Source organism: Myotis daubentonii, chromosome X (assembly GCF_963259705.1).
Source record: "Myotis daubentonii chromosome X, mMyoDau2.1, whole genome shotgun sequence".
NCBI classification, from domain to species: Eukaryota; Metazoa; Chordata; class Mammalia; order Chiroptera; family Vespertilionidae; genus Myotis; species Myotis daubentonii.
Window position 1 is genome coordinate 31,320,520 of NC_081861.1, and position 17,973 is coordinate 31,338,492.

General features: G+C 44.0%; 1 pseudogene; it reads right to left on the bottom strand.

The window, feature by feature from the left end:
- Window positions 1-6,049: 6,049 nt before the first annotated feature.
- Window positions 6,050-6,856, bottom strand: LOC132223449 (small ribosomal subunit protein uS2-like; annotated as a pseudogene).
- Between the last annotated feature and the right edge of the window lie 11,117 nt (window positions 6,857-17,973).

A 17,973-nucleotide genomic window follows, 5' to 3' on the forward strand; every position in this document is an offset into this window, starting at 1 on the left:
ATCCACAGGCTCACCACTTTGCTCAACTGGAACTTATATTAGATTCACTTGGTGCTCATTGCTCAGATGTCAGGGCCTTGAGCAGTATCCACCAAAGGTAGCCAAGCACAGGGGAAGATCCAGGCCAAATGCTTTTGGTGACTTCCTTTGGACCCGTTATGTTTCTGCCAGGGATACCTGATCTGGGCCCTGTTCTAGAGTCTTTAGCTGTGGAGAATTTGGGTTATATGATGCTCCCACTGCAATGGCACCTCCTGTTTGCCATTTCTGTGAAACAGAGGAAGCTCTAGCTCTTGGCTTGGGATGGTCACTTAGGAAAACAATGGGCAGGCTGGTGCCAGTGGAGATGGGGTAGGTTTGCTTCTTAGCAACAAAGGGAGCATTTGAATGGAAAAGTAGCCCCGGGTCCTTCTAGGACTGTGTCAGTTGGTTATTTCTCTCTGCTCTTAGACAGACTTCAGGCACTATTTTGCCTGTAGCCTGTGGCTAACACCTCCCCCAGAGTGAAAAGGGGCTACATTTCTGCATCTCTTGAGTGGAGGAGCTGGCATTTTCCACACTAACCCTGGCAAAGGCTCACAAGCTATTCATAGAGTTGCAGAAACTGGAAGGCTGCAGCTGGGGAGGATTATGAAGGTAGGAAGGAGAGTGTTGGGAGAGTAGAACCACTGGAAATGGGCTCCACTGTCCAGCCAGGGCTGAACACTATCTTCTCTAGAGGGGGATCAAGGACACAGCTGAAGCCTATTTGCAGCCCCCTCCCTTCTACATCCTCACATTTACTGAGCCCTTAGGATGAGCCAGGCACTGTTCTCAGCCTTCTCCATGGATTACCTCATTTAATCCTGCACAACAGCCCTGTGAGGTAGGTCTATTATTATATTTAGAGATTAAATAATAATACTTTAAAAAACTCTGAGGTACATAGAAGTTAACTAAGCTAGTAAGTGGCTCAGCCAGGATTATGAACCCAGACAGTTTGGCTCAAGAGGGCCACACCTAACTACTAGGCATTACTGCCTGTCACATGACAGCCTGGTCACATTGTCCCACCCTCTGGGGTTGCCCTCTGAGGGGTCCCTTCAAGGGTGCTTCAAATATGATAGCAGTCACTAATTTACTGAGTACTTACAATGCACTTTACGTGGCTTATCTATCTATATAAAAGGCTAATATGCTAAGCGTCCGACTGTCTGACCAGTTGCTATGACATGCACTGACCACCAGGGGGCAGACACTCAACACAGGACCTGCCATGATGCACACTGGCCATTTACAGAGAAACGGCAGTGAGGACCTGGCGCTGACAAAGCAACACTCTGCTTCCCCCAAGTGGGACACAGGTCCCACTACCACACCAGAGTGACAGCCCACCAAATCGCAGCCGACACTGCCGAGAACCCATGGCCCAAAATGCAGCCCACAGCCCAGCCCAGCCCAGAAACGTTGGCTGTGGGCACCTGGTAATGATGTCACATAGCAACATCTGGCTTCTTCTCCCTAGCAACTATCCTTGGAGTTTCTTCAGCCCAGGAACACAACTTGCTTTATAGCCAGGTGTAAATATTTTTACACTCTAACCAAATGTTTGTGAAGTGTTTTCCCGTGCCTCATCTCATTTGATCCTCACAGGAGTCCTGGATTAGGTAGATAGGAGACTCAGTGGAATCCTATTTTCTTTTCATTAGCTGGAAAATGAAGATTTAGAAACTTGACCCAACTGAAAAGAAGTAAGAAATGGTGGGCCTTGAAAATGACTTCAGGTTTTCTCACTGCACAGAATATGGTCAAACACTGCCACAGTTAAATATTTTACCCTTTGTTCTCCCTGTGTGATCTACAATAATAATCTGCTTCGTGTTGATATTTACTGCTGTGTTGCTGACAATAACCTGAAAGTGAAATTGGGGTGCTTCACTGGGCTGGAAAAAGTTTAGCTACATCAGAAAGCAGGTTTAATTAAGAAAGTTTAATATATATATAATATATATATATATGCCCGGTGCACAAAAATTTGTGCACTCGGGAGGAAGGGGGGGTCCCTCAGCCTGGCCTGTGCCCTCTCGCAGTCTGGGACCCCTCGGGAGATAACGCCCTGCTGGCTTAGGCCTGCTCCCGGGTGGCAGAGGGCAGGCCCAATCCCTAGGTGCAGCCCCTGGTGGGGCTCAGAGCAGGGCCGATTGGGGGGTTGGGGCACCGCCCCCTGTCACACTCAAGGCAGGGTCGATGGGGAGGTTGTGGCACCACCCCATCACGCACAGAGCAGGGCCAATCTGGGGGTTGGGGCGCTGCCCCCTGTCACGCACAGAGTAGGGCCGATAGGGGAGTTGGGGCACCACCCCCTCTCACACAAAGAGCAGGCGGATCAGGGGGTTGGGGCACCACCCTCTACCACCCACAGAGCAGGGCCGATCAGGGGGTTGGGGCACCGCCACTCTCACACTCAGGGCAGGGCCGATGGGGAGGTTATGGCTCTACCCTGTCACACACAGAGCAGGGCCGATCAGGGGGTTGGGGTGCCACACCCTGTCACACACAGAGCAGGGCCGATCAGGGGGTTGGGGCACTGCACCCTGTCACACACAGAGCCGCAGGGCGATCAGGGGGTTGGGGAGCTCCCCCCGTATCAGGCACAGAGCAGGGCTGATCAGGAGGTTGGAGCACCTTCCCCTGTCACGAACAGAGTAGGGCAGATAGGGAGGTTGTGGCCCCACCCCCTGTCACACACAGAGCCGCAGGGCGATCAGGGGGTTTGGGTGCTGCCCCCTGTCACACTGATCCTGGTGCCGGGAGGCCTCTTGGCTCCGCTGATCCCGGTGCTGGGAGGCCTTGCGGCTCCGCTGATCCCGGTGCTGGGAGGCATATTACCCTTTTACTATATAGGATAGAGGCCCAGTGCATGGGTGGGGCTGTCTGGTTTGCCCTGAAGGGTGTCCTGGATCAGGTTGGGGGTCCCCACTGGGGTGCTTGGCCAGCCTGGGTGAGGGGATGATGGCTGTTTGCAGCTGGTCACACACCCTTCAGGGTGGGGGTCCCCACTGGGGTGCCTGGCCAGTCTGGGTGAGGGGCTGAGGGCTGAAGCTCCCAACTGCTCCTGTTTTTCTTTTTCTTTTTTATTCTGGGCCAGCTTTAGCTCTGGCTCCAGCTCTGAGGCCTCTGCTGCTGAAAGCAGGTATCTGGTTTGTTTGGGTTCTATAATCAAAACAATGTATAACTCCAGCTCTGAGATCCTGGCTCGCTGAAAGCAGGTTTCTGGGGTTTTGTTTAGCTTCTATATTTGTTACAATGTTTCAAACTGCAGGCTCAAAGGCCGGCAAGGCAGGCAGGGAATGTTGGTTTCCTCCGTCACTGAAGCAAGCAAGCCTCATGTTAGTTTCAAGCTGCCTGGCTGCCGGCCGCCATCTTGGCTGGCAGTTAATTTGCATATCACCCTGATTAGCCAATGGGAAGGGTAGCGGTCGTATGGTAATTACCATGTTTCTCTTTTATTAGATAGGATATATATATATATAGCTAAGTTGACTCGCACATGCACAATACATATAAAGCTCTTGCTGGTGCCAATCACACCCGTGTGTTTTGATCTGTCATTACTGATCATGAATTTGGTTGACACTTCTATTATAGAGAAAGGGTGAATAGTGATATTAAAATATTTCTTCTAATTAATTGCCTTTCAATGTGCACAAATCTGTGCACCAGGTCACAAGTTTAGTATAACATTTGTGACGACCTTATGGAATAGGTATTGTTGCTGTCTTCATTCTATAGATGAGGAAACTGAGACTCCAGAAGGTTTAATAAGTACTTCAACATCAAGCTAGTAAGTAGCAGAACCAAGATTTAAATTTGAACCCAAGCCTGTCTGATTTCAAAACTCTAAGAACACATTTTACTTATTAATTAATTCATTCAACCAACCAAAATTTTTTAGACTACATGCCATATGCCAGACACTGAGCTTGGCACAGGTGGGTATACATGGTGACAATATTTCTGAATCTATCCCTCCTCCATCTTAGATTCTATCTCTTCTCTGGCTTAGCCTGCTCTGTAAAACTGTAGAATCATGAATCTAACTGCCTGGTTGACATGACTATCTCAAACAGACATGTTCAAAACAACTCTTGACTCTTCCTCCAAAGTCGCTTGTCCAAAGCCTTCCTCAGGCCCAGGGGTGGGCAAATTTTTTGACTCGAGGGCCACAATGGGTTCTTAAACTGGACCGGAGGGCCGGAACAAAAGCATGGATGGAGTGTTTGGATTCGGCCCGCGGGCTGCAGTTTGCCCACGGCTGCTCAGGCCTCTAAATGGCATCACCATTCATGCAGCTGCTCAAGCCAAAAAGTTAGAGGCTATCTCAGTATCTCCAAATGTATCCTAAGTCTTTTCACTTTTCTTCATTCCTTCTTTCCCCACCAATCCATACTCCTTCACAATAGCCCTATAAGATATGATGTCAGCATGTTCTTAAATCATCAGTCAAATCGTTGCCTTTCCTTGCTTCAAACACTCCAGTGGATTCCCAGGTGCTCATAACCCACAGGGCTCTGCCCCTGAACTGGCTCCTGTGCTGCCTCTGGGTATCCTGCCCTCTCCCTGCAACACAACCCATGCTCCTGCCCTATGTTCCTCTAATATGCTAAGCTCCTTTCTACCTTAGCTTTTACTCACATAGCTCCCTCTGCCTGGAATGTTCTTCCCCACATCTCAATTTATTTATTTATTTTTAAATATATTTTTATTGATTTCAGAAAGGAAGGGAGAGGGAGAGAGAGATAGAAACATCAACGATGAAAGAGTCATTGATTGGCTGCCTCCTGCACGCCCCCTACTGGGGATCAAGCCTGCAACCCAGGCATGTGCCCTTGACCAGAATCGAACCTGGGACCCTTCAGTCTGCAGGCCGACGCTCTATCCACTGAGTCAAACCAGCTAGATTCCCCACATCTCAATTTAAATGTTACCTCCACAGAGAGGCCTCTCATACCCAGCTTCTATAACGTAGCCACTCTTCTCTCTGCATTTCTTTTTTTTAATTTCCTACATACCTGTTTCCCCCACCCACTAGAATAAAAGTTCCATGAGAGCAAGGAGCTGACTTCTCTTATTCATCAATTTATTCACAGCATCTAAAACAGTAGCTGGCACACAGGTGCTCAATGAGAAAGAGGCAGAAGTTAGTGGATACAGCAAGGAGGGGATACACAAGGTAGTGTACAATCCTTGGGTAATGACAAAGGAACAGAAGGTAGTAAGAAACATGCTGGCCCTCCTCTGAGTGTGAGACTAGGGAGGAGGAGGTATGGGGTCCCCAAGTTTCCACTCATTAGCCAAGTCACTTAGCTGTTCTGAGCTGTAGTTCCCTCATTTAAAAATGGGAATAATGGTACTGTCACCTAACAGTGTTGTTGGGGGACTCTGCTCAAACCCTCTATGGCTTCCCATCTCCCTCTGGGTAAAAGCCAAGATTACTACAATGGCCTCCATGGTCCTGCACCTTCTGGTACCCCTCCTCCCACTTGCCCTCTGCCCTCATCTCTTACTATTATTCCTCTCACTCCTTTCTGCCAGCCTTGCCAACCTCCTCCATGTTCTGGCCTCAGGGTCTTCACCCAGATGTCCTCTTTGCCTAGAACAGCGGTTCTCAACCTGTGGGTCGCGACCCATTTGGCGGTCGAACGACCCTTTCACAGGGATCACCTAAGACCATCCTGCATATCAGATATTTACATTATGATTCATAACAGTAGCAACATTACAATTATGAAGTAGCAAAGAAAATAATTTTATGGTTGGGTCACAACATGAGGAACTGTATTTAAAGGGCCAGAAGGTTGAGAACCACTGGCCTAGAATGTTCTTCCCCCAAATACCTACAAAGGCTCAACCCTCAATTCCTTTGGGCCTAGTCTCAAATGCCCATCTCCTCAGTGAGACCTTCCATGGTCACCCCATTTGACACTGCACCCACCTGAGTACTCTTTCTCCCCCTTCTGTTTTGTTTTTCTTCATAGCACTTTCCATAGGCTGGCAGACTACCATTTACCTATTTACTTTGTGTACCTGTGTCCTCCCCAGTAGGAAACTGCTGAGTGGACACAGAAGTCACCTGCAAGCCTTCAGACCAGCCTGCAACCTCAGGCTGAGCAGCAGTGAACTTGGGAGCGGGAGCAGTCCATTCACCCTGAAATTCCTCCTTGCTCACAGCCGTTTCAGCAGCAGCCTGCTCTTCCTTTACAATCTCTTCAGGATCTCTGTAGAAGAAATAGGTTTCAGGCATGACCTCCCATGGGTGTTGATGGGAGATGGTGCCACACATGCGCAGTATGTCTTGGGCCAGCCAGCATCCACCACATCAGACCCAGTGAGTGAGCCCCCTTATGGTTGCAACGGATGACAATGTCCACATAGCTCAGAGGAGTCTGTTACTCAGAGCAATGGTGGGCAAGTTAACGTAAGATGCCTCTGTGAGAAGCTGGTGGTCAGCCCTGGAATCAGTAACCAGCAGGAGTCTCAGCTCCAGGGAGGCTGCCTGGATCTGGTTGGTGAAGGTTCCAGGAGTGAAGCGGCAATAGGAGTGGCCCCAGTGGCAGCAGCAGACTTTAGCACAGCTCGCTGGCCAGCATTCCTGGACGATATGACACTGACATCAGCGGGATTTTCAGCGGCAACAATGGCATGAACTGCCAGCAGGAGCTTCTCCCAGGTGCTCTTCAGATTTATGATGCAGAGGCCACCACTTTTCCTTTTCTAGATGTGCTGTTCCATTTGAGAGAGAGCGCCGAATCCTAACCACTAGACCACCAGGGAGCGGTTGCTGTTCCATTTGGAAGTCAAGGTTGGTGCCACCTAAGTGGGTTCAGTATGGAATCAATGTCTCTGGCTACAGCCTAAGGCCCTCTTCACAGCTGCTTAGACCAGTGGCTCTCAATCCTGGCTGCCCATTATAATCACCTAAAAAGCTTAATTTAAAAAAAAAGTCTGGCCACATCCCAGAAGAATGAAATTAGTTTTTTCCTCAGCTTTTTTGTTGTATGATTGACATATAAAAATTGTATATATTTCAGTTGTACAACATAATGTTTTATTTTTTTTAAAGTTTTTTTAAATTGATTTCAGAGAGAAAGGGAGAGGGAGAGAGAAATAGAAACATCAGTGATGAGAGAGAATCATCAATCAGCTGCCTCCTGCATAGCCCACACTGGGGATCAAGCCCACAACCATGTTTTTTAAAGATTTGCATTTATCATATGTATAGATTGTGAAATGATTACACAAAGGAGTTAACATGTACATCACTTCACATAGTTACCTTTTATTTTCGTGATGAGAACACTTAAGATTTACTCTTTTAGTGAAGTTCAAGTGTTTGAAGCTCCACAGGTGATTTTTTTTTAATTAAATCTTTATTGTTCATATTATTACATTTGTTCCTTTTTTTTCCCCCCCATAACTCCCCTCCTCCCAGTTCCTACCCTACCCTCCGCCCTCACTCCCCACCCACTGTCCTCATCCATAGGTGCACGATTTTTGTCCAGTCTCTTCCCACATCTCCCACACCCCTTTCCCCCCCAAGAATAGTCAGTCCATTCCCTTTCTATGTCCCTGATTCTATTATAATCAACAGTTTATTCTGTTCATCAGATTATTTATTCACTTGATTCTTAGATTTACTTGTTGATAGATGCATATTTGTTGTTCATAATTTGTATCTTTACCTTTTTCTTCCTCTTCCTCTTCTTAAAGGATACCTTTCAGCATTTCATATAATCCTGGTTTGGTGGTGATGAACTCCTTTAGCTTTTCCTTATCTGTGAAGCTCTTTATCTGACCTTCAATTCTGAATGATAGCTTTGCTGGATAAAGTAATCTTGGTTGTAGGTTCTTGGTATTCATCACTTTGAATATTTCTTGCCACTCCCTTCTGGCCTGCAAAGTTTCTGTTGAGAAATCAGCTGACAGTCGTATGGGTATTCCCTTGTAGGTAACTGAGTTTCTTTCTCTTGCTGTTTTTAAGATTCTCTCTTTATCTTTTGCTCTTGGCATTTTAATTATGATGTGTCTTGGTGTGGTCCTCTTTGGATTCCTTTTGTTTGGGGTTCTCCGCGCTTCTTGGACCTGTAAGTCCATTTCTTTCACCAGGTGGGGGAAGTTTTCTGTCATTATTTCTTCAAATAGGTTTTCAATATCTTGCTCTCTCTCATCTTCTGGCACCCCTATAATTCTGATGTTGGTACGCTTGAAGCTGTCCCAGAGGCTCCTTACACTATCCTCGCATTTTTGGATTCTTTTTTCATTTTGCTTTTCCGGTTGGATGTTTTTTGCTTCCTCGCATTTCAAATCATTGACTTGATTCTTGCGCTCCTCTGGTCTGCTGTCGGGCGTCTGTATAATATTCGTTATTTCAGTCTGTGTGTGCTTAATTTCTAGTTGGTTCCCCAATATAAGATCGAGGGTCTTATTAGTTTTCGTGTAGATCTCATTAAGTTTATCGGCAGCTTCTAAACAGTTCTTGAGAGACCTTAAAAGTGTGGTTCTGAACTCTATTTCTTCCATTGACAATTTTGTCCTGTTTCTTTGTCTCCGCATTTTGTTATGCTTCCTTGGTGCACCCCCTAGTGGTCTTTGTTCGCAGTCTTATAGATAAATCTTGATTGCTGTAGCTAATTCCAGGGAGGGTTTGACCTCCAGGCCAAGTGGCTATGAGATTCAGCTGTGTCAGCGGTGAGAGAACTTCTGTCCTCTAGGGAGGTGCTAATCTAGCCTTTGCCTGAGGCTATCCGGCAAATGCCTTTGCCTGAGGCTATCCGGCAAATGCCTCTGTGCAGGGCTTGGGCGGGGCGGGTCACACAGGATCAACAGGGTGGGCCGGAGAGAGCAGTTATGGCGGCTCTCAGTCCTGTCCCAAGGGGCTCTGCCTCTCTGAGTCCCAGCACCCGCTGCAAAGCTCGGAGAGAAAGCTGCACTCGCTCTGACCGAAGCCAGACAGTCCCGCTTCTCCCGCCTGAGTCTGGATCCCTAAAGACTCGCCCGGATCTGGAGCTCAGAGTCTGCGACTCCCTCCCGATTGAAAACGCCAACCGCGCCCTCCGCCGCAAGCCCGCTCCGCGCACTCCGCACCTCAGAATTTGACTTCAGCACTGCGCCTCCTCTGAGTGTCCGTATGCGTTTCTCTTTCCTCCTAGTTGTAGGACTTCCACTCAGCCAGCGCCCCTGTGGTTCTGGGTGATGTCCCTTCCGTTTTTTGGTTTCACTTTTGAAGTAGTTGTTCAAAGCAGCAAACTCCGGCGTTAACCTATGCCGCCATCTTGGTTCTCCAGAGGGCCACAGGTGATTTTAACTTGCTGTTGCAGTTAAGGGCATTGCTCTACAGCAGTGGTTCTCAACCTCGGCTGCACATTAGAATCACCTGGGAATCTTTTTAAAATCCTGATTTCTGGGCCTCATCCTCTGGAAATTCTGTTTCTTTGTTAATGGGTGGGACCACAACATTAGTAACAAAGAAACAGAATTTCCGGAGGGTGAGGCCCAGAAATCAGGATTTTAAAAAGATTCCCAGGTGATTCTAATGTGCAACCGAGGTTGAGAACCACTGCTCTATAGCTTGCTTTCCTAGGTATGGGCCAGGGCAGCAGCTACATCCCCTGGGAGATTGTGAGGAATGCAGACTCTCAGGACCCTCCCAGCTCTAAATCAGAATCTGCATTTTAATAAGGACCCCAGGTCACTTGTCCAGGTGATGATGTTTGAAAAGTACTGCCAGGCAGGAGAGTTTTCAGGGTTGTGTGTGGCCTCTTGGGTGGGAACATCTCTCCACTTCTCCATGAGTCCTAACCTAAATGCTGGCTCAGCTTTTTGCCAGGCTGGTGGTTTGACATCCTAGTGTAGATATTGTGAATACGGCCTTAGCCTAGACCAGTGGTCGGCAGACTCATTAGTCAACAGAGCCAAATATCAACAGTACAAGGAGTGAAATTTCTTTTGAGAGCCAAATTTTTTAAACTTAAACTATATAGGTAGGTACATTGTTATTAACTTAATTAGTACTCCTAAGGCTTAGGAAGAGCCACACTCAAGGGGCCAAAGAGCCACATGTGGCTCCCGAGCCGCAGTTTGCCGACCACTGGCTAGAGTCAAAACGCCATCCTGAATAGCGACAGCAGAGCAAAGGTCTCCATTTCATTGGGAAAGCTGGGGCTAGCAGAATGTTTGCTAGGAGCCCTTTCTGACCAAGTGGGAACAATAGAATAAAGAACCAGCCCTCATGGCTCTGTCATGTCCAACTAACTGCGGGGCTTGGCCTAGCAATGATTGCTAGCATTGCAAGCACTGATGATTGCCCCAGGAATGCTCTCAAAGCCGCAGTTCCCTGCGGCTCTCTCTACCAGCTCCCCAAGCACCCCAACCCCTCCCCCACAAGTGATCAAATGTATTCCAATTCTATTATTGGTTTGGTTTCTAAATGTCCGACCTATTTTGGCTCAGAGCCCTGATCTTAAGGGCTTTGCCGAGTGGGTGGAGCCAGGACCTCCCTCCTTGCCAGGGAGCGCGGCTTTGCAGGGAGCAAGACCCCCCAGGCACGCTGCCAGCACCCAGTTTGGGGAGACAAAGCCCCCTGGCTGAGGCTGCGGTGTAGAGGGCGGATCCCAAAGCGCAGAGAGGCAATTGCAGGCTCAAGGGCAACAGAGGATGGAGCCTGTTGGCTTCCAGGGCTGAGCAGACACTGCCGCCTGGTCCCCTGTCAGTCCGCGTTTCCCGCCAGGAAACGTCTTCTTACTGGAAAGACCGCTGCCTGCTGCAGCGGGTGGCAGAGTCTGAAATCAATTTGCACAAGCCCTAGGCGACAGAAAACTTGGTGTTCGTTTTTTTTGAGGCGTCCTGTCAGAACGAGAGTTTTTAAAAAGCCACCTGTCAGGTCCCAGTTCATAAACGAGCACCCCCAAGCCCACTGGAGGAAGATGAGGGTGGAGGACTCATTCTCACGGTCCCAGTTTAAACATCGCTGGAGGCTCTGGGTCGCAGGACTCGGCCACAACGGTGCCAGCTGTTTGCTGTGTAACTGAGAGCAGAGTCCTTTGAGGACACTGGGGCCATTGGGTAAACACTCTCCTAGTCTGTCCCGCAGCTGGGTGTGGACAGCGGCCTTCTTTGACCAGAGAAGCGAGGGCACCCAGCTGTTGCCCAGCCAAAGAGCTAAGGTGCCTCCTTTTTAAGGGACCCAGGCATCAGGCCCTTTCCTGAAAACATACAGTATATAAAATAATGTGCCTGGATGCTCCACACTGGCCCTTGGGCCTGTACCCACCCCCCTCCATCTTGGCAGTAGTTCCCTTGGCATGGGCATGGTCTCCACTGAAAAACTGGCTCCCTTCTGAGCTCATTCCCATCCTCTGCTTTCTTCCTCCTGTTACTTTGTTTTACTTAAATCTTCTCTTACTGCCTTCTGCTTTCTGACTGCAGCTTCTCTTCCCATTCATTCTGTCTCCCTGTCTCCTGTTTCTTTCTCATTCATTCAAAAATGCATTCATCAGCCCTAGCTGGTTTGGGTCAGTGGATAGAGCTTTGGCCTGCGGGCTGAAGAGTCCCTGGTTCGATTCCAGTCAAGGGCAGGTATCTTGATTGCAGGCTCCCCCCGCCCCTCCGCTGGGGGCCCTGGTCAGTGGGGGCTCTTGTAGGAGGCAACCAATCAATGTGTTTCTCTCACATCGATATTTCTCTGTTTTTCCCTCTCTCTTCCACTCTATCTAAAAATCAATGGAAAAATATCCTCAGGTGAGGCTTTAAAAAATTAAAAAATGCATTCATCATGTATTAAGTGCTGTAGTAGCCTGTTCAGGCTGTCATAACAAAATACCATGGACTGAGTATTAAACAACAGAAATTTATTTCTCACAGTCCTGGAAGCTAGAGGTCTGAGATCAGGATATCAGTGTGGTCAGGTTCTGGTGAGAGTCTCTTCCTGGCTTGCACACAGCCCCCTTCTCTCTGCGTCTTCACATGGCAGAGAGAAAGCGACAGAGAAAGAGATACTTCTTCCCTTCTTATAAGGGCATACAGTCTTATAGGATTAGGGCCCTCCCCTATGACCCCATTTAATCTTAATTACCTCCTAAAGACCCTATCTCCAGATATAGCAACATTGTGGGTTAAGGCTTCAACATATGCATTTGGGGGAGGGACACATTTCAGTCCATAGTAAGCACCTACAGGGATTGCTAGATCCCTAGCAGCTATAGTAGTAGGGGAGACAGATAGCAGTGTAAAGAGTCTATGACCAGTATTGTTAAAGTGTGACCAAAATGCAGTAGAAGAATGAGGGGTCAGGAATGAATAGATGCCTCAAGAAATCAAGGAGGGCTTGACAGAAGAGGTGACTTGTAAGCTGGCTCTTGAAGCATGAGTAGTTTTCCAGACAAAGAAGTGGAGGAACTGCCCTAGCTGGTTTTGCTCAGTGGATAGAGCCTTGGCCTGCAGACTGAAGGGTCCTGGGTTCGATTCCGGTCAAGGACATGTACCTCGGTTGCAGGCACATCCTCAATAGGGGGTGTGCAGGAGACAGCTGATCGATGTTTCTCTCTCATAGGTGTTTCTAACTCTCTATCCCTCTCCCTTCCTCTCTGTAAAAAATCAATAAAATATATTTTTAAAAAAAGAAGTGGAGGAACTATATTTCAGGCAAAGAGAATAGCATTTGCAAAAGTACAGACTTGTGAAAAGCCTGGTCTATATGATAAGCAGTGAAAACCTCTGTGATGCTGGAGATGAGGATGTATAGGAGGAGTGGAAGGAGATGCTAGAGATGCAAGTTGGAGCTGTCTTATGAAGTGTTCAAACCAGAGATGAGGATGGCCCCAGATAGGGCAGGGGCTGTGAGAATGGAAAGTATAGACAGAATGCAGGAGACACTGGTGAGAACAAATTGGCTGATTGAACAGCAGAGTGATGAGGAAGCAGGAGTGAAGGGTGACTCCTGGATTTCTAGATTTGGGGACTGGCACTGAGATGCAGAAGGAGGAGTAGGTCTGAGGTGGGGGTGAGAGTAGAAATAGTAAGTGTGAGTTATCTCTAGGACATCCTAAAGAGGTAGGCTGCATGCTGGGGGTGAAACACGATGGAATAAACTCTATGTAGGTCCACAAGCATGAGGAAACCATTTGATGCTGGGGAGAGAACCAAACCAAACGATTAGAGGGAATAGTGCTCTGAACTAACACAGGGCTAGGGGTAGTACCAATTTCCAACCAGCTAAAATTGGGGCATTGGGTAGAGTACACAGAAGGGTCTTGCTTTGATATTGGGGAACATTATCTCTAGACTGAGCACTGTTCTGGTCTCATCTAACAAAGCTTAATAGCAAGACCCAAAGGGATATAGCAATTTCCAAGAAACTTAACTGAATCCCAGAACAAAGTTCAAGAATATTTATAGCAGGGTTTCTCAACCTCAGAACAACTACATTTTGAGCTGGGTAATTCTTTGTTGTGGGAGCTGTCCAGTGCATTGTAAGATGTTTACCCTCATACCTGGCCTCTACTCATTGGATGCCAATAGCACTCTTCAATTATAACAATCAAGAGTGTTTCTGGACAAACAAAATAGCCTCTGGTTGAGAACCACTGATTATAGAAAAATAGGCGTATTAAATAACCCAACAAGGTAGGATTCACAGCTTGGCGTCCAATAAAAAGTTACCTGGCATGGACAGAGCTGGAACCTATGGCCCATAAGGAGCAGATAAATCAATCCATTGAAATCAAACCAGAACTAACAAAGATGTTAGAATTAGCAAATAAGAATATTAAAGCAGTTATAAGAACTGCATTCCATATGTTCAAAAAGTTAAGTAGAGACATAGAAGATATTTTTTAAATACCTCAATCAAACTTACACAGGTGAAAACTACATGTGAGGTAAAAAATACATTGGATGAGATTAATGGCTGATTAGACAATGCAGAAGAAAAGACTAGTGAACTTGAATCATAGCAATAGAAACAATTCAATATAAAACATACCTAGAAGAGAAAATGAAAAAAATAAACAGAGCATCAGTGAGCTGTAGGAAAAATTCAAGTGGCTTAATAGAAATATAATTGGAGTTTCTGAAAGAGGAAAAAGAGACAGGAGGAAGGAGAAAAATTTTATTGAAAAAAATAATGGCCAAACATTTTCCAAATTTGATGAAAATTATAAACCCAGAGATCCAAGGAACTTGGCAAAATCCAAATACTCCAATTGCAGGCAACATGAAGAAAACTACACAAAGGCATATCATAATCAGATTGCTCAAAATCAGTGATAAAGAGAACATCTTAACAGCAGCCAGAAGAAAAAGAGATTTCATGTACAAAAAACAAAGGTAAGATTTCAAATTGTAAATAATGCAAGTCAGAAGACTCTAGAACAAAATTTTTAAAGAACTGACAAAAAGACTTTCAATCAGGGATTCTATATCAGGCAAAAACTTCTTTCAAAAAGGAAGGCCAAAAAAAGACATTTCAGTCATACAAAAGCTGAAATAATTCATCACCAGCAGACACATACTACAAGAAATGGAAGGAAGATGATAACAGATTAAAATGTGGATCTACACAAAGGAAGGAAGAGCACCAGAAATAGTAACTACATGTGTAAATATATAAGATTTAAAAATTATTTAAATATCTTTGATAGTGCACTGTTTAAGCAAAAATAATAATGTAGTGTGGGGTTTATTGTATATGTAAATGGAAAATGTATGACAGCAATAACACAAAGGTTAGAAGGGGAGGAAAGGGCCTATACAATTGTAAAGTCTTTATAGTGTATGTGGTGTGGTATATATCACTTGAATATCAACTTTGATAAATTAAAGATATTTACAAATAAAAGTAATCAGTAAAGTAACAAATAAATGAGATAAAACAGAATCATAAAAAATAATAAATTAGTCCCAAAGAAGACAGAAAAAAAGGAACTAGAACAGATGGACCAAATAGAAAACAAGTAACCAAATGATAGAATTAAACCTAACTATATCAACAAATGAAATGTGAATGGTTTAAATACATGAATAAAAGGCAGAGGTCGTCAGATAGGATATAAAATCAAGAACCAATTACTTGCTTCCCACAAGTAGAGCATTTTAACTATAAAGTTAAAAATAGATTTTAAAAAGTATAATTATGGAAAAAGGTATACCATACTAACACTAATCAAAAGAAATTTGGAATGACTCTATTAACATGAGATAAAGTAGATTTTAAAGCAAAAATTATTACCAAAGTTAAAAAAGGTAATTTCATAGTGATCAAGGGTCAATTCATCAAGAGGACAACAATGCTAAGTATGCACCTAGTAATAGAGTTTCAAAATATGTGAAGCAAAAGCTGAGAGAACTATAAGTAGAAACAGAAAAGTCCACAATTGTAGTTGGATATTTCAACACTCATTTCTCAATAATTGATAGAATAGTAGACATAAATTCAGCAATGATATAGAAGATATAAATAACACTATCAACCAACTTGATCTAGATGACATTTACTATAAACACTCCACCCCATAACAGTAGAATACATATTCTTTTTAAAGGCATACAGCACATTTACCAAGACAGATAGGCCATATTCTAGGCCATAAAACAAGTTTCAAAAATTTTAAAAGAATCCAAATTAGCCCCAGCAGAATGTCTCAGTTGGTTGGAGCATAATCTCATGCACCAAAAGGTTGCAGGTTCAATTCCCAGTCAGGGTACATACCTAGGTTGTGGGTTCCATCCCCGATCAGGCAACCGATCAATGTTTCTCTCTCACATCAATGTATGTGTTTTTTCTCCTCTCTCTCCCTTCTACTCTCTCTAAAATAAATAAGCATATCCTTGGGTGAGGATTAAAAATAAAAAAGGAATCCAAGTTATACAAAGTATATTTCTGATTATAATAAATTTAAATTAGAAACCAATAACAGATTTATAGAAATTTTTCAAATATCTAAAAACTAAATCACATACTTTTAAATAATCCATGGGGTAAAAATGAAATTTAAGAGAACTTTAGAAAATATTTGAAACGAATATAAATAAAAACACAACATGTCAGAATTTTTGGAATGCACTATATGCCTATATATTGGAAATGAAAAAAAAAAAAGGTCTCAATGATTTTCTGCTTTCATCATAAAACTAGAGAAAGATAAACAAATTAAACCAAAGTAAGTAGAAGAAAGAAAATAATAAAGGTCAGAGCACATGAGAAGTCATTAGTCATTAGGGAAATGCAAACCAAAATCATAATGCGATACTATTTCACACCCACTAGGATGGTTATAAAAAAACAAAAAGTGGAAAATAAATGTTTGGGGGAAATGTACAGAAATTGAAAATCTCATACATTGATGGTGGGAATGTAAAATGGTGTAGCTGCTCTGGAAAACTCTTGGTCAACTCCTTGAAAAGTTAATTTACCCTATGATCCAACAGTTCCACTCTTAGATATATAAGAGAACTGAAAACATAGTCACAGAAAAACTTATACACAAACAATCATAGCATCATTATTCATAGTAGTCCAAAAGTGGTAACAACTAAAATGTCCATCAGCTGGTGAATAAAGAACTGTGGTATATCCATACACTGGAATGTTATTCAGCCATAAAAAGAAACAAAGTACTGAAACAGGCTAAGTTTCACGGATGAACCTTGAAAACATTATGCTAAGTGAAAGAAGCTATTCACAGAAGGTCACATATTATATGATTCTATTTATATGAAATGTATTAGGAGGCAAATTCATGTAGATAAAAAGTAGATTAATGTTTGCTAGGGGGTGAATTGGAACTGACTGCTTATAGATATGGAGTTTGTTTTGGGGTGATGGAAATGTTTGGTAATTAGATAGTGGTGATGATGGTTGCACAATTTAGTGAATATACTAACAACCACTAAGTTGTATACTTTTAAAAATATATTTTTTATTGATTTCAGAAAGGAAGGGAGAGAGATAGAAACATCAATGATGAGAGAGAATCATTGATCAGCTGCCTCCTGCACACCCCTACTGGGGATCGAGCCAGTAACCCAGCATGTGCCCTTGGCCAGAATCGAACCCGGGACTCTTCAGTCCACAGGCTGACACTCTACTGGGCCAAACTGGCTAGGATCTGAGTTGTATACTTTAAAATGGTGTATTTCATGTTATGTGAATTATATCTAAATTGTAAAAGTAGGCAAAGAAGTTGAATAGATATTTCTCCAAGGAAGATGTACAAAACCATTAAAAGATGCTCAATATCTGTGATCATTAGGGAAATACAAATAAAATCCACAGTGAGATACCATTTCACATCACTAGGATGGCTAAAATAAAAAAAAGATGAATAATAAAATGGTGAGATGAAGAAAAATAGAACCTCACACTTAGCTGGTGGGGCTGAACAGCTGCTTTGGAGAATAGTTTGGTGGTTCCTCAAAAGGTTAAATATAATAAGGTATATAAATGTCAAATCACCTATGATATACACCCTAAACTAATATAATATTCTATGCCAACTATACTTTAATTTTAAAAAGGTTAAACATAGAGTTATCATATGTCCCAGGTAAATACTCAGGCATATAGCCAAGATAATTGAAGACATACATATATAAAATATTTGTAGATGAGTGTTCATAGCAGCCTTTTTCACAATAGCCAAAATTAGACATATGACATTATTAGTACATACAACAACATGAATGGTTCTCAAAATAATTACTCTGAGTGAATGAAGTCAGCAAATAATGCATATTGTGTTATTCCATTTATATAAAATTGTAGAAAATGAAAACTATATAGTAACTGAAAGCAAATCAGTGGTTGCCTACGGAGAATGGGGAGGGGTGAAGCAAAGAATTACGAAGGGCCAGAAGAAAATTTTAGGGAGTGATAGAAACTAGATGGCAGTGATGGTTACATGGAGGTATGCATATGTCATAACATAGAAAATTGTAACA